Raw genomic sequence first — 14,492 nt, forward strand, 5'->3', positions numbered from 1 at the left:
AGGAAGTTATGCGCCTGAGCGGCACAAGTCACCGCAAAACAACAGCTTACCACCCTCAAACGGACGGACTCACCGAACGGCTCAACAAGACGATCGCCGACATGATTTCCATGTATCTTGACGCAGACCACCGCAACTGGGACGCCATACTACCTTACGTCACATTTGCCTACAACACTGCTCTACAAGAAACGACACGATTCACTCCATTTCGTTTAGTGCATAGTCGCGAAGCCACAACCATGCTGCACGCCATGTTGCTTCCGACTAGTAGTACCTTATCTGTTATGGGTGCTGCCCAATTCCTTCGTCACGCCGAGGCCACCCGCCAACTCGCCCGACAGCGCATCCGACACCAGTAAGCCCTCGACGCTCGCCGCTATAACCTCCGCCACCGAGCTGTTAGTTACCAGCCCGGTGAACAAGTCTGGGTTTGGCGCCCAATCCGCATGCGTGGGCGCTCCGAAAAGCTTCTGCGCCGATATTTTGGCCCCTACGAGGTACTCCGCCAAGTCAGTGAGGTGAACTATGAAGTTCTCCCCCAAGGAACAGTTCGCTCCTCTAGACGGCCGACCCCTGAAGTCATCCATGTCGCACGGATGAAGCCTTACCACGCCCGCTAGCGCTTCAGGCGTGCCTACACCAGCTGCCGGAACATTCGCCGTCCCTTGCCTTCCTGCTTCTCATCGTTGCGGCACCGAGTCGTTGCCCTTCAGAGAGGGGGAGTAATGCCACAGTACCAAGCAATCCAGTGGCGCCATACCGCGGCCGAACTGTTTTAGATAAGACTTGCCATGCCTTGCGCACTCGAGGGGCTTGGGGGTTCGTCTTCTTCCTCGCTTGAGCTCCCTGCTGTCTGGCACTCCCAGCACGTCTAATTAAACCTGGTTTGAGTGCTTCGCCCGTTTGTAGGTGGCAATATATATATATATATATATATATATATATATATATATATATATATATATATATATATATATATATATATATATATATATATATATATATATATATATATATATATATATATATATATATATATATATCATGGAATAACACTGGGTCCCTCATCGGCAAGAAAATGCGTCGTTCGGGGCAACATCTAACCACCAGCTAGATTACCCGAAGAGATGTCTGGCCTTAAGGGTCTGCAAACACAACCGTAAAATGAATACAAACTCGATACAAACGAATGAACCGCTCTAACGTATTATATTGCCAGCATACTATGAAATTAGGTGTCCTGTGATTTTTTTTTTTGTCAGGCAAAAAGACAGATATTACCGCGCAGACTAAGCCACTAAGAGCTGCGTCTAAAAGTTGAAATATGGCAAGCAATCTACGAGATAAAAACGAAAGCGGGAGAAAAGTGGTAGCTAGGAAACATTCTTCGCGCAATTATGATGCGCATTCAACAATCCTAAATTATTTCACCCTAGACTTATGGGAAGCTTGAGTTTAGTCTCGCTTTTCGCACTAATGGCAAAAATATTAATGGAATTGTTAGAACTGCTCTAAATCGAAAACTCCAACCACATTGTGCAACGTTTTCATTCGAAATGATTCGGTACCTCGGACAGCAGATTTAGAGTAATTACTTTATAATGGCAGCATTTTTTTTTAAATTTAGGCATTGTTTGTTGCAGGCAGCGGCACGGAAAGGCAGGCTCCGGGGCAGCAGCAGAGGTCTTAAGAACCAAGAACAGAAGACATTAGCATGCGATCATGCAGTGTGATGCGGCAGATCTGCGTCAGCACGTTTGGTTTTTCGCATTTTTATTTTCAGTTTTGCATCTTTGACCTTTTGCGTGATGGGATTATCGTTGGCATCGAAGTAACTTGGTTGAAGAAGTCTCATGGCATCTTGGAAGGACGTAATAAGATAACAAAGAAATAATCTCGATGTGATGGAACGCGATAAAATTTAAATGTTGTGCAACGAGCATGTTTGTGACAGTAGAAGTTTTCCTAATCGCTGGGATCCTTTCGAGCTGTGACAATAGGAAAGCGTGAGCAGTCTGGCTAGCTTTGGTGAGCGTCCTAAAGGGCTGCAGCTTATTCGTTATTAGGCCGTGTGAGAAGAGTGTAGGGAAGTTTTTACTTTTTACGACTCCTTGTTTAGGGCTGCGTTTGAGAGGACGTAGGTGGCAGCTAGCAGACGCTACAGTAGTATTATTATGGTGATGCCATGCGAGGTTAAATTGAGGATCCATCCTATCGTACTTGTATGTAGCCGTAATTTCGAAGCTGTTATTGTCAATAAAATAAATAAATGGTAAGTTATGAGGTGTAACGTCCTGAAGCGACACATGGCCTATCAGGGATGCCGTAGTGGAAGGCTCCGGATTAATTTAGACTGCCTTGGGTTCTTTAACGTGCTGTGCCCACGCATAGCACAAGGGCGCCTCTTGCGTTTCGCCTTCATCGAAACGCGACTGACGCTGCCGGGAATGAATCCGGGTCTTCCGGCTTGGTAGCCGAGCGCCCTAAGTACTGAGTCACTACGGCGGATAATTGTTGCAAATAGCGTAACCAGTTGGAATGTGAGGCAGACTGCGAGTAAAATACGTGGATTTTTTTTCGGGGACGTTTAATGCCATTAACCACGACGAACACCATGAGCTTGCAGCAGCCAAGTCTGACTGCAGTCAGACTTTAGTCAGAATTGAGTCGGGGCAGTGTGTTAGTGCCATTTGTAATTTTACAGTGTATTCCACAACCAGAAGCATACAGCTGAAGTTTAGACGTTACGTTATTAGATAAATCAATATTATAGTTTAGAAAAAACAAGGGACCGAGCAAGCTTCTCTGGGGTACAACAGATATGATATGAACCGAGTGAGAGTGAGGGTTATTGACTGAGGTGTACTGGTTTAGAGACGAGACGAAGTTTTTAAACTACGCGAGAACATCAAAGTACATAATAGGCTGTGTTAGTTTCTGTAGAAGCCTGTGGTGAGAATATACTGCATCAATGTGAAAACCTGCAATAACTGATGACTACAAACGAATAATAACGGCAGCGAGCTGAGAACTTCTCAAAAATTCTTGCGGAAGCCATTCTGGTTCTTGAAAATCGTGTCATTTTCTTATATGCATGTCACTGCAAGCTCTAGTGGGTCAGTACTTCTTTCAGTGACCCACTGCGGTGGTTTAGTGGATGTGGCGTTCTCCTACTGAGTGCAAAAACGCGGGATCGAATCCCAGCTGCGGGATTCAATCCCGCATCCGGGATACTATATTATACTAAACTATACTATGCTACTGCCGTGAATCAGTGTAGTGTTTGTTCATTCTTCAAAGCTGCCGGGGCGCTGCTTTAACGCTTTGTTTGCAAGATGCATCCAGATTTATCTAGATTGATGGCATCCAGGCGGAGCTGATTATACGTTGTTCCAGAATGCTATCGTAACTTTGCACGCCGTATCTTGAATGTTCTCGATCAGCTTTATATCGAGCACGGCCGAGAGCGGCGGGCGTTCTGTTCGACGACCGCAGAGCACTCTTGTTGCTACGCCGCCGCCGAGTGATTCAGCCCATTGTGGGCGCAAGTCAGCCCAAATAAAGAATATTGTTTAGCCGCGATTTTTCGCAGTTTTTCTGCTCTCCGGATTGCAGTCACCACAATGTGACACTATACTATACTTTTGTATACTGTACTAAACAATACTGTACCATGCTATACTATACTATACTATACTATGCTACACTACACTATACTATACTATGCTATATTATAATATATGCTATATCGGCTGGTTCGCCATCAAAAGATTGCAAAATAAGCGAAGTTGTGCCGGTGGTCAAGACTGGTAACCGATCAGACCCATCCAATTATCGCCCCATTTCCCGGTCATGCATTTTCCTGGAACACGTAATATATTCGGTAGACGCATCGCACCTCGATCATAACACTTTACTTTTTTTTTTACTTAGCAGCATAGCTTCCGTTCCGGTTTCATTCTGCGAAACTCCAAATTTTGAACTTACTGCGGGCTTCATTTAAATCTGGACTCTTCATTTCAACTGACAAATTTTTGATGCTAGTTTCAAAAATTGAGATCATTTCCTCATAATTCTTATTTCCGCCCAATTCCCCCCATTGCCAATTCCGCAAGCCCTGGCCTCAATTCGGATCTTGAACTCTGCCACTTAAAATTAGAGCTTAGAATCAGAGCTTAGAGCGGCAGATAAGGAAGGATCTCCCCTCAATGATCCAATGGCCTCATCCCGGGCATCCACGGCGCATGAGCCTAGTTGTGGTTGCCTCGCAACCTCCTCAATAGCGCCTCTTTGGGCACTCTGCTGAATCTACAGGAATGTCATTATAGCTGTGACAATCCGTTAGCAAACTGTGATGTTGTCGTAGACCTATTGAATTTTTTTACTAGTTACGTGCACTGGAAACTTTTTTATCTGCATGCTTCTTTTCGAAAGCACATGTATTTTGGCACGATGAAACCAAATTTTGTTCAACCACAGTGCCGAGGATAATTACGCTTTCAAAATTTGAAAACGTGATACGTCTATTGCCATAGTTCTTGACTATGCTATTAGTAACGACCGACTATCAATCTCTAATTACAACTAGGCGCCTAACTCTGCTAGTTAAAAAGCTAATTATTAAAAATTAGTTATCCGGCTTACTACTCAAGACGGTTCACCGGCTTTGTGGTGTCCGCCAACACTGGTAATACTATGCCGCAAAGCCTTATTTTTACCCCAGAAAAACTATTTTTGAAAATTATTTAGTCTTCCATGAAAAACGTGGTATTATTAGCTGCGTACTGATAGAGAAAACGGCACTCATTTAGTGGTATTCTCGAGTATACGTTTTTTTCAAAATAAAATGAGATTTGCTACCTCTCGCACCAATAAAATTGTTTTACAAAGTCATTATTCAGCACCATTTGGTCCTCAGCAGAACTTTTTTTGTACAGGATACAGTCGTCAGCCTATAGCATGATCCGTACGAGCAGGTCTTTAAAAAAATCATTATAGATATTAAAAACAATAGCGGACCAAGAACACTTGAATAAAATGTAGCGCAAAAGAGCCGAACACGGGAGGGAGACACGGCAAACACGAAGATTTCGTGTTTGTCCTGTCTGCCTTCCATGCTCGTCTCTTTTGCGCTACATTTTATTCAAGTATGTATCACCAACTAGCCCAGCAACAAGTTTTATTGGACCAAAAACAGATCACTGGGGAATACCAGAAACGACAGAGCCGGTTTCTAACCTCACTGACACTTATTCGTTGCAGCCAAACACATTAAGGCAAGTACCAACTTATACCGGTACCTCGATGCCAACATCTCGTCTCCACAACCTCCACCGCACCTCTGCTGCTATATCCGTATAAGTCTCTGTGTACATCTGTGCTGTTGGAGCAGTCTATTTTTTGCGAACAAAAAAAGCATTTTTAGTTGTTTGGCAGTTCCCAAGTTCCTTGTTTGATTTTATGCTGTTTTACGTTCTAGCTACGTGCAGCAAAAAGCCTGGGACGTCATTCGACCCTGCATGGTCCTGACTTGTAACACTACAGTGCAGAGCACCAAGAAGGCATCGTTTAGACTCGTCCACGGGAGGGAGTCACGAACACGCTTGACGCCAAACTGCCTAACGTAACCGACAACGAGAACCTCGACGTCGCCGCCTAGCTTCAGTGCGCAGAAGCCCGACGGCTTGCCCGCATACTGATCAAAGACCAGCAGCGCACATACGCCCGACAATAGAACCGACGACGACTCTACGTACAGTACAAGCCATGTGACGTGGTCTGTGCGCGGACACAAATCCGTCGTTGAAGACTTAGTGAAAAACTGTCACGGCGTTATTCTGGACCTTACATAAGATACTTCGACGAATAGGTTGGACGCTGATAGCTCTGTATTCTACTGTTAAATCTAGAGCGTGGGCCCTAAGGTACCTAATTAATTAGTGAATGAAATTAATTTAGCTTGAATACATTAATTTGTTGGCCTCAGGCGCAAAGTGAAGAGAGGGAAATCCTCCTTTCACATTTAGGCAAGAGGAGGGAGAGGCTAGAGACGGAGGGTGGGAGGCAACCGGTGGCTTTGTGGCTTGGGAGGTTATGGTGAGGGGACAGGAATGCGCAACCGGCAGGTGGCTGCCACAGCAAGAATCGACAGGGTGGTTACCGTGGAAGGGGAGGTTTTGACTAGGGTGGAGGAATGGGCAATCTGCGGGAGGTTGCACATTGGAAACTGCGGGGGGTTGCACATTGCAACCTGCGGGGGGGGGGGGGGGGTAATGCGAGGCTATAAGGTTATACCGAAACTACGACAGATTTCGCTGATTCATGCTCGAAGCCGCTAAACCTAGCTCTACAATTTTTTTTATGATGTTCACATTACGAAACATTCTCCTGGGCCCTTTGAGGAGTCCTGTTATACAGTCTATCAGATCGCTTTTGGTGCGTTCTTTTTTCTTTGTTTTGTTCGCCGTGAAATTGTCAAGCCCTGTGCGCTTGTTGTTGAAAACATAATTCTGATTATTAGCATTGTTATTAACGACCTTTTTTTCTCACAGAAAAACTTTACGAAGCGCGAAAGGGGCTTTCAGGCACTCAAGACACAGTGGGAAGGATAACTTCAAGCCATACTGACTCTTCGAGCCGATGGTTACACCATCGCATGGCGATGTTTTTAAACCTGCCGAAGAACAAGAGGTCAAGCATGAGTACAAGCTATCTGCTCTGCATGTCATGGTAAGTAGGCTATCCGCAATTCTCGCCGACTCCTTCTATTACTCGAAGTCATTAAGCTGCCTCAATAACTTCTCTTGCGTCGCTTTGCCGAGAACCCAAAATTTTGCGCGGTCTGCCTGACATCAGCATATGACTGCATGCTGAATCATGAGTGTTTTCATGCAAATTTACTCATTTCATATACTAAGTGTTTGCAGGTGTGAGCACCCATGACTGTTGTGGACGTCATGTTCGTTAATCGCGAGTGAGTGCACGTTATAGCGCGATAGGTTTGAGAGGGAACATAATGCAGTGAGCGTACTAGATGTCTGCCCCTGAGTGTGAGCCAACGCTAGTGCTGACGCGAGTTATTTCATTTTTGTGCAAGTGACCGGCCTTGAGCGTAAAAGCGGGTGCGGCTCTGTGACAGTGAGTGCGAGTGAACATTTATTTCAGGGTCAGTGTGTCAGGCTGCGTGAGTGTCCCCTATTTTTGCTGCTAAAGGGGTCATTCTGCAAAAACGCCGGCACCGTCGTTAGAGGGCAAAGCTTCGCCGTAAGAGAGTGAGGAGGAAACGGGACGAAAGGAGAGCCGTAGAGCTCTATGAAGAAGCACTCTCAACGGAGTGGATAACTACTAACAGCCGGTGCGCAGGTTCACTCACGGAAGTACACTGACGTCATATGAGCGAGAGCCGTAGCGAGTGTAGAAAGCACCAGGTAAGAAAAGGCTTTAGACAAGGGGTGGGCGCGTATCGACTTACCCTCGAAAAGACCATTGTTACTTTATTGGCGATTTTCATGAAATTGACGCCATGCTGCGGCGGCGCCCCACGTCAGTCTAAGATCGGTGCGCACGGAACAGCTTTGTTTGCTTCACTGCGTAAGGCGTCGGCTGGCACATTCAGACATTGTTGCTAGAGTCTTAAGGGACGCTTAATTACTTTCCGTGTTGAGATTCAGAATGCGACCACATCCAAGCCGGAAATCCGCTCGGCCTGCTTGTCCTCCGCCATGATTGCTGCCCGCAGCATGCGCTGAGTTTGTGCGGCCGCCAATATTCTATCTTTAGCGACGTTCTATTGTGGTCACCCTCTCCGTTTGCGGGGATTTTTCACGCAAGAATTCCTAGGGTTAATTAAAAGGTTCATTCAAGAGTTCATTCAATGGTTCCCAGCTCCCAAATTTCTACCTCCGAAATTCAGAAGCTTTCCGGACTTCCTAATATTTTTTCAATGATGAACGAACACAGCGGCTCATCAAACTAACATTCTTTACACATCACGAATGTGACTTTTAGTACAGAAGGCAGATCTACCGACCAACCTATGCAAGCTAATTTGCACTTCAGTTGCAGCTAAAGCTAAAGCTGAGCTTCCTCGTTTTTTCCAGCTCAATACTGACGCTGAGAATGGCTTATGCTTTGTCTTGCTGGTAAAACCTTTCGTCTTTTATCGCCCATGTCAGGTCACTAGTAGCGTCTGTTTTGTTACAGAAGCGGCTAAGACACCTAAGCCAAAAAAGCTGTTTCCGGCATTTTTTTTAAAGCGCAAGCTTTTACTGCTCCCCACCGTAACTTCGCCGCCAAAACCGAGCGCTCGTCTCTGCCTCATCACGTGACAAGCATGACGTCACACAACTGCAGCTACGCCAGAGCCGCACGCTTACTATTTTTACATTGCCTTCGCTGCCTCAGCCGGTGCCAGCGGATTGCAACAGCTCTCGACAGCTTAACGGCAGCAGTCGTCATGGGGACCCAGGCGAGACGCCTCGTGAACTGTCTGCGTCTCAGAGGTAGCCAAGACGACAGACCAAATCCGGTCATCCAGTGGACGCAGCTCGGTGAGAGGCTGCCGCACAGAGACGAAGAGAGTAACCAAAGCGAAAGATTTCAAGTAAGATTGGTCGGCCTTGGCTAAAAATCAGTCATTACCACCAAGCAACAACCAAGTCTAGCCAAGCTTTACCATGCTAAACTTTCAAGCTTTCCTCTGGTTACTTAGGCTTAGCTGGATTAAACATTTGCCTAAATTTTTCGGTCATCAAATCAAACGGTCAAAAAATCACTATCGATAAATTGAGACCAATATCGCTTACGTCGTGCACCGGCAAGTTGATGGAAAAAGGTATATATAAAACAATTTACAGACATTTAGATAAAAGTGACCTCTTGTCAAACGCGATGTTCGGATTCAGAACAAACCTTTCGACTAGATGTAATTTTACAGCGAAAAGAAGAAATCATCGACAAGTCTAGAGGCTATCAGACAAGGGCAATTCTAGCATTAGACAACAAAGGTGCCTTTGATAATGCCAAACGTGATATCCTACTAAAAATAATAATTATGGTGTAAGAACGTTTAATTATATCAAATTTTTCTCGAACAGAAGAATTAGGCTCAATGGCGGAGAAGTACAGTCGGAGTTCAGGCGACTGGGAAGTAGGGACACGCCGCAGGGGGCAGTGCTGTCCACCTTGATCTTCAGCATTTCCCTATTAGGACTACCGAGTAGGCTGGACAGCATACAGGGTGTTAAGCACGCGCTGTATGCTGACGACATTACGGTTTGGACCTCTGGAGGGTGAATTGGGAGCCCGCAGGACAGACTACAATGTGCAGCGGATACCGTGCAACAAAACGATAATAGTTGTGGACTCAAATGCACACCAAATAAATAGGAGTTCTAATATTTTAGAAGAAAGGAGACTCTGGCCCTGTTTTAGTATTTGTGGAGGAGGCGCAAGTTCAAGAGGTGCCACTTGCGAAAATCTTGCGTCTGTTAACTGACGCCAACGGCAACAACGCGGAAGTGATTAGGCGATTGCAAGCAACAAATGAGCAAGTGGCGAGAATGATTAGAAGGGTATCAAACCACAAGCCTGGACTTAAAGGAAAATAAACCATAAAGTTAATACCGGCTTTTATTGGGGGCAGGATCACTTACACAGTACCATATTTGAAATGGAACAAAAGTGAGAACAATTTGGATGCCGTAATACGTAAAGTATATAAAAGAGCACTTTGTATCCCGGTCAACGCAGGAATAGAAAGATTACTACACGAGTGTTCACAATACTGTAGATGAAATTATTGAAGGTCATTCGATATCGCAGAGGATACAGCTATCAGGAAGCAGTACAGGAAGGGATGTACTCGATAGACTGTAGGGCTCCCATGCATATGGTCTGCGGAGGACAGAGAGGACTTGGAAGACCAACTTAGAAGCAAGATCGAGGTGCAGCCCATTCCGAGAAATATGCGCTCCGAATTTCGTACACGAAAAGAAGAAAGGCTAGGGCGAATGCCATCAGGAGAAGATGGGGCACGATGGGAGAGGCAATTTATGTGGACGCGGAAGGATGGGTCGGCGTGATATCAACGATAGCATGCATGAATGGCCAAGGGAAATTAGTTAATGGGGCATCAATTCGATGCCAGGGAAACGCCCAGGATGAGGAACCGGTGACTGCTTTGGCGATAGTTTCCAAATTACGGATTCCCAGACTGCATGTCGTAGCTATATCAGAGGAATGATTGCTAAACACACAAAGAGAATAAGCAGAAGTGAAGAATGTACAGATTTTAAATCCACAGTCATATAGACTCCACTAAATATTGCGGATGTTGGAAACAATGGCGCTCACGCTGCTCCCCGCGCGCTATTACCCCTGGTCCCCCAACATTCGCAAGACCATATTATTCTGACCTGATATTAAGCTATAAACATATACTCCAACATTTGATATTAAGTATACGCCGAACAGCCGAAAATCTAAACAGGGAGCAAGGAGTCATTTCAAGGAAATTGCAATCGAATACTTGTATAAATCCTGTCAACTTCAGCTATATGTTTCCAAATTCGCACGATCCACATTGCGCCTCCTGCGGTGAAGTGGCCGACTTATACCTAATGGTATGAGCATGCCAGAAAAACCCAGCTATGTCAAGAATCAATAACCCAACAAATGATGACTGGGATGCGGTGCTGTCATCTCACATACGGGAGACCAGCTTTCGCTGGGGAACCTGGCAACAGCGGCGGCAAATGCCAATGGGCTCCTGGAATGCGGGCCCACCAAACCATTCTATGCATTAAACGGTTTTCTCTCTATATATCGAATCAACTTCACTTAGACAACGTTTTTCATACATACGTTTTCGAACTCCAGGCCTCCTGCTTCTTTCAAGCTTTCAAAACAGCTCATTAAATCGAACCAACGTCTTCACTTAGACAACGTTTTTTATACATACGTCTTCGAACTCCAGGCCTCCTGCTTCTTTCAAGCTTTCAAAACAGCTCATTAAAGATGCCTTGCAGAAACTACAGTTACTTTGCCATCTGCTCTATTCACGGCATCACAATCTGTTCTGATCTGCAAAAAAATTTTGTCAGATTTTCTACGGTAAATTGCTTATTCAAGTTGAGTCCCTACAACGTTTCCATGCCCTTGGCTCAGAATGGTCGACCGTTTAACTCTGCACAGTTCTCAGGACGAAGAAATTATCTTCAGGAGTTCATAACCACGAGTTGAGCAGAAGCGGAAATTTCCAGAAACCGGATACACTGAGGATGCAATTCCACCACTGCGGAAGTGGGCAAGACGAGTTTGCTGATTTTAGGGCAGTTTGGAAGATCGCTAGATTAACCTTTTTTTACATTATTGCTTGCATGGTGCCGACAGTTCAAGTAGCCATAATAACTGATCAATATTTATATATTTATTTATTTAAATACCCTAACGGCCCATCTGGGCATGACATAGGGGGTAGGGCAGTAAATAACAAAAATACTGAAGGGTTCACTTCATACATAATACAACGAAAAAAGAATTAAAGAATAAAGTGTTAATTATGAAATTGGGTTGGGCTTATACATCGTGGGCATGGTGCAGTGCGCAATAAACAAAAATAATATGTGCACGTACAAGGCAAAGCAAAGGTACAAGGCGGCAAGTTCAAACAGACGACAATGCTGCGCATGATTTAAGAAATGTTAGTAACGATGAACGGAAAGACGATGATTCGTTAATAGCCGCAATGCTAGCAGGTAAAGCATTCCACTCCCTTATAGCCAAGACTAAGGAGGAATTCTGATATTTCTTTGTGCGAGCGAAAATTGTTTGAATTTTATGCGCATGGTCGGTACGAGATGATATGTGATGTGCTGCTGTGATGCGCCTGCGTGCGAAAAATGACTGGTTGTAGTAGAGGGAGTGGAGCAACTATAGGCGAAAGAATTTACGTCGCATGTTGAGGTCCATAAGTTTTAGAGATTGTTTTATTGCAGTAACGTTCTGGTATAGATAGTACGACCGTAGAATAAAGCGTGCTGCCTTATTTTGCACTGATTCTATTGAGCTGTATAAGTTTTCTTGGTGGGGATGCCATACTACCGAACAATATTCCAATCATGCCCGAACTAGAGACGTGTAGGATAGCAGTTTGGTGTCAGGGTTAGCTAGAGATAGACGACGTTTATGAAGGCCTAATTTTTTCAAAGACTTGCTAGTGATATACTCTATGTGGCTATGCCAATTTAGGTCCGGAGAAAGAACAATGCCTAAATATTTGAAAGTTGATTAGCGCTCAATGACACTATTATTTATAACGTAGTTGTTTACTGCAGTTTTAGAGGGTGGAGAGAAAGTTGTCTATTTGGTTTTATTGGTGTTTATTTCCATCTGCCAAACACTGCACCAAGTACTTAACCTATCTAGATCTGTTTGCAAGGCAACAACGTTGTTAGGATTAGCTATTTCCCTATAAATGATACAATCTTCGGCGAAAAGACGTATGGAGGAGCTAATGTCTGAAGCGATGTCGTTAATATAAAGTAAAAAGAGAAATGGGCCTCAGACGGATCCTTGAGGTACACCTGACTTAACATGTTTAGTTTCAAATATGATGTTATTAGCAGATACGAAATGCTGCCTGTTTGCTAAAAATTCTTCAATCCACTTTTTAGTACGATGATCAAGCTGCAAGTTATACACCTTTTTGATGAGCCGCTTGTGGGCTACCCGATCGATGGTTTCTGAGAAATGGATAAAAATTGCGTCAGTGTACAAGGCGCTGTGAATTGTACAATGGAGATTCGTTACTAATTCAAATTACTGGGTTTGACATGAATGCCGGTATCGAAAACTATGCTGATTTTCAAGTAGCAGGTCATTTGCAATAAGGTGTTTCATAATGTGGGTAAATATGTGTTCCAGTAGCTTGCAGCACACTGAATTAAGAGAAATTGATCGGTAGTTGTTGGGATTTGTAATATCCCCAGGCTTAAATATTGGTATAATGAGTGAAGTTCGCCAATCGTCTGGAACACAGTACTGTTCAGAGGCTGCTGGAATAAAAGTAATAACAATAATGCAGACACGTGAGAAGATAGCTTTAGAAGTTTTGTTCTTCTGCCATCAGGACCGGGGCTAGAATTTAATGGAAGCCCATCAATCGCACGAAGAACCCCATCTGTTGTGACAAGATTAGAATGATGAGCAATGAATGGAACGGGAAGCTGAATGTGCTCGGAAATAGGTGCCTCGTCTGTAAACACTTTGCTGAAATGACTGTTTAGATGTTCCGCACTTGCTTCTATGGGAACCAGAATCCCATTTACATCCTTTAGAGTTATTACCTCGCTTGAATCTTTAGGATTGACAACACGCCAGAATTTCTTGGGGTTTGTTTTTACAGCTTCGGCAGCGTATGATTAAAAAAGAAATTCTTTGCTTCTGTTACACTTTTTTTCCGCAACAGGTGATAGTTCCTTACACCTTTGCCAATCACGAGGTGCGTTAGCCTGAGCAGCCTTTCTGTATGCCCATTTTGCTTGTTCAGATGCTTCCCGGTTTCCTTCGTGAACCAGGGAGCATCAACTCTTGTCTTGATCTGAAGTTTTGGTACGCAGACTTCAGTTTCTTTCAACCTGTCGCGAAATATTAACCAGTAGTAACACGGGTAGGGGCTGAAGCTGCTCCGAGGACAGCAGCAGCAAACGATGACGAAACCGAAGGAAAACTCTCAAAGATAGGCGTATTTAATAAAACGAAGGCAAAAAGGTCGGCCAGACAGATTAATATCTGGCCTGCTGCTCTTCACTGGGAAAGGGAACGAGAAGAAAGAGGGTCGTGATGGGTGACGATGTGGTCAAATGCACGAAGAGGCTTTATGTGATATCTCACCAATAATCCAGCCCTGTGCCAGCTGAGGCTACCTCATCGCCGCTAACTCCTTAATCTCATCCACCTGCCTGACTCTCTGCCGCCCCCGGCCATGTTTGCCTTCTCCTGGAATCTATTTCGTTGCCCTGAGGGACCATTAGTTATGTTCTCTTCGCATTACATGTACTGTCCGTAAGCACTTTCTTCTCGAATTCAGCTCAGATAACAAACTTCATCCGGTCTGCTTCCTGACCGACTCCTGCTCTCTTCCCGTCTCTTTTATATTCGAGGTTTTTCAAGGACCTGCGCGGGCCCCTTAGAGAACAATCAGAAATCCAGAAAACGTTGAACCGGTTATCTGAAACATTTAGTGCGGTCTGCAGGCTTTTCGCAAGGTGTAGAGAAAAAAGTTCTGGAGAAAAGGTTTAAATATGAAGCAAGGTCCGCGACTTAGCAATGCAATCCTGGAATTTACCGCTAGAGGCCAACAGAATGAAGTTTAAACCCAATATGAAAAGCTAGAGCACAGCAAGTTATACAGTGTTATTTCTCGAGGAGGGACGACCATTGGATTATAACAATGCTGAGAAAAAACCAGCATGAAGTAGGCTAGCCAG

Source organism: Amblyomma americanum, chromosome 1 (genome assembly GCF_052857255.1).
Source record: "Amblyomma americanum isolate KBUSLIRL-KWMA chromosome 1, ASM5285725v1, whole genome shotgun sequence".
Taxonomy (NCBI): Eukaryota; Metazoa; Arthropoda; class Arachnida; order Ixodida; family Ixodidae; genus Amblyomma; species Amblyomma americanum.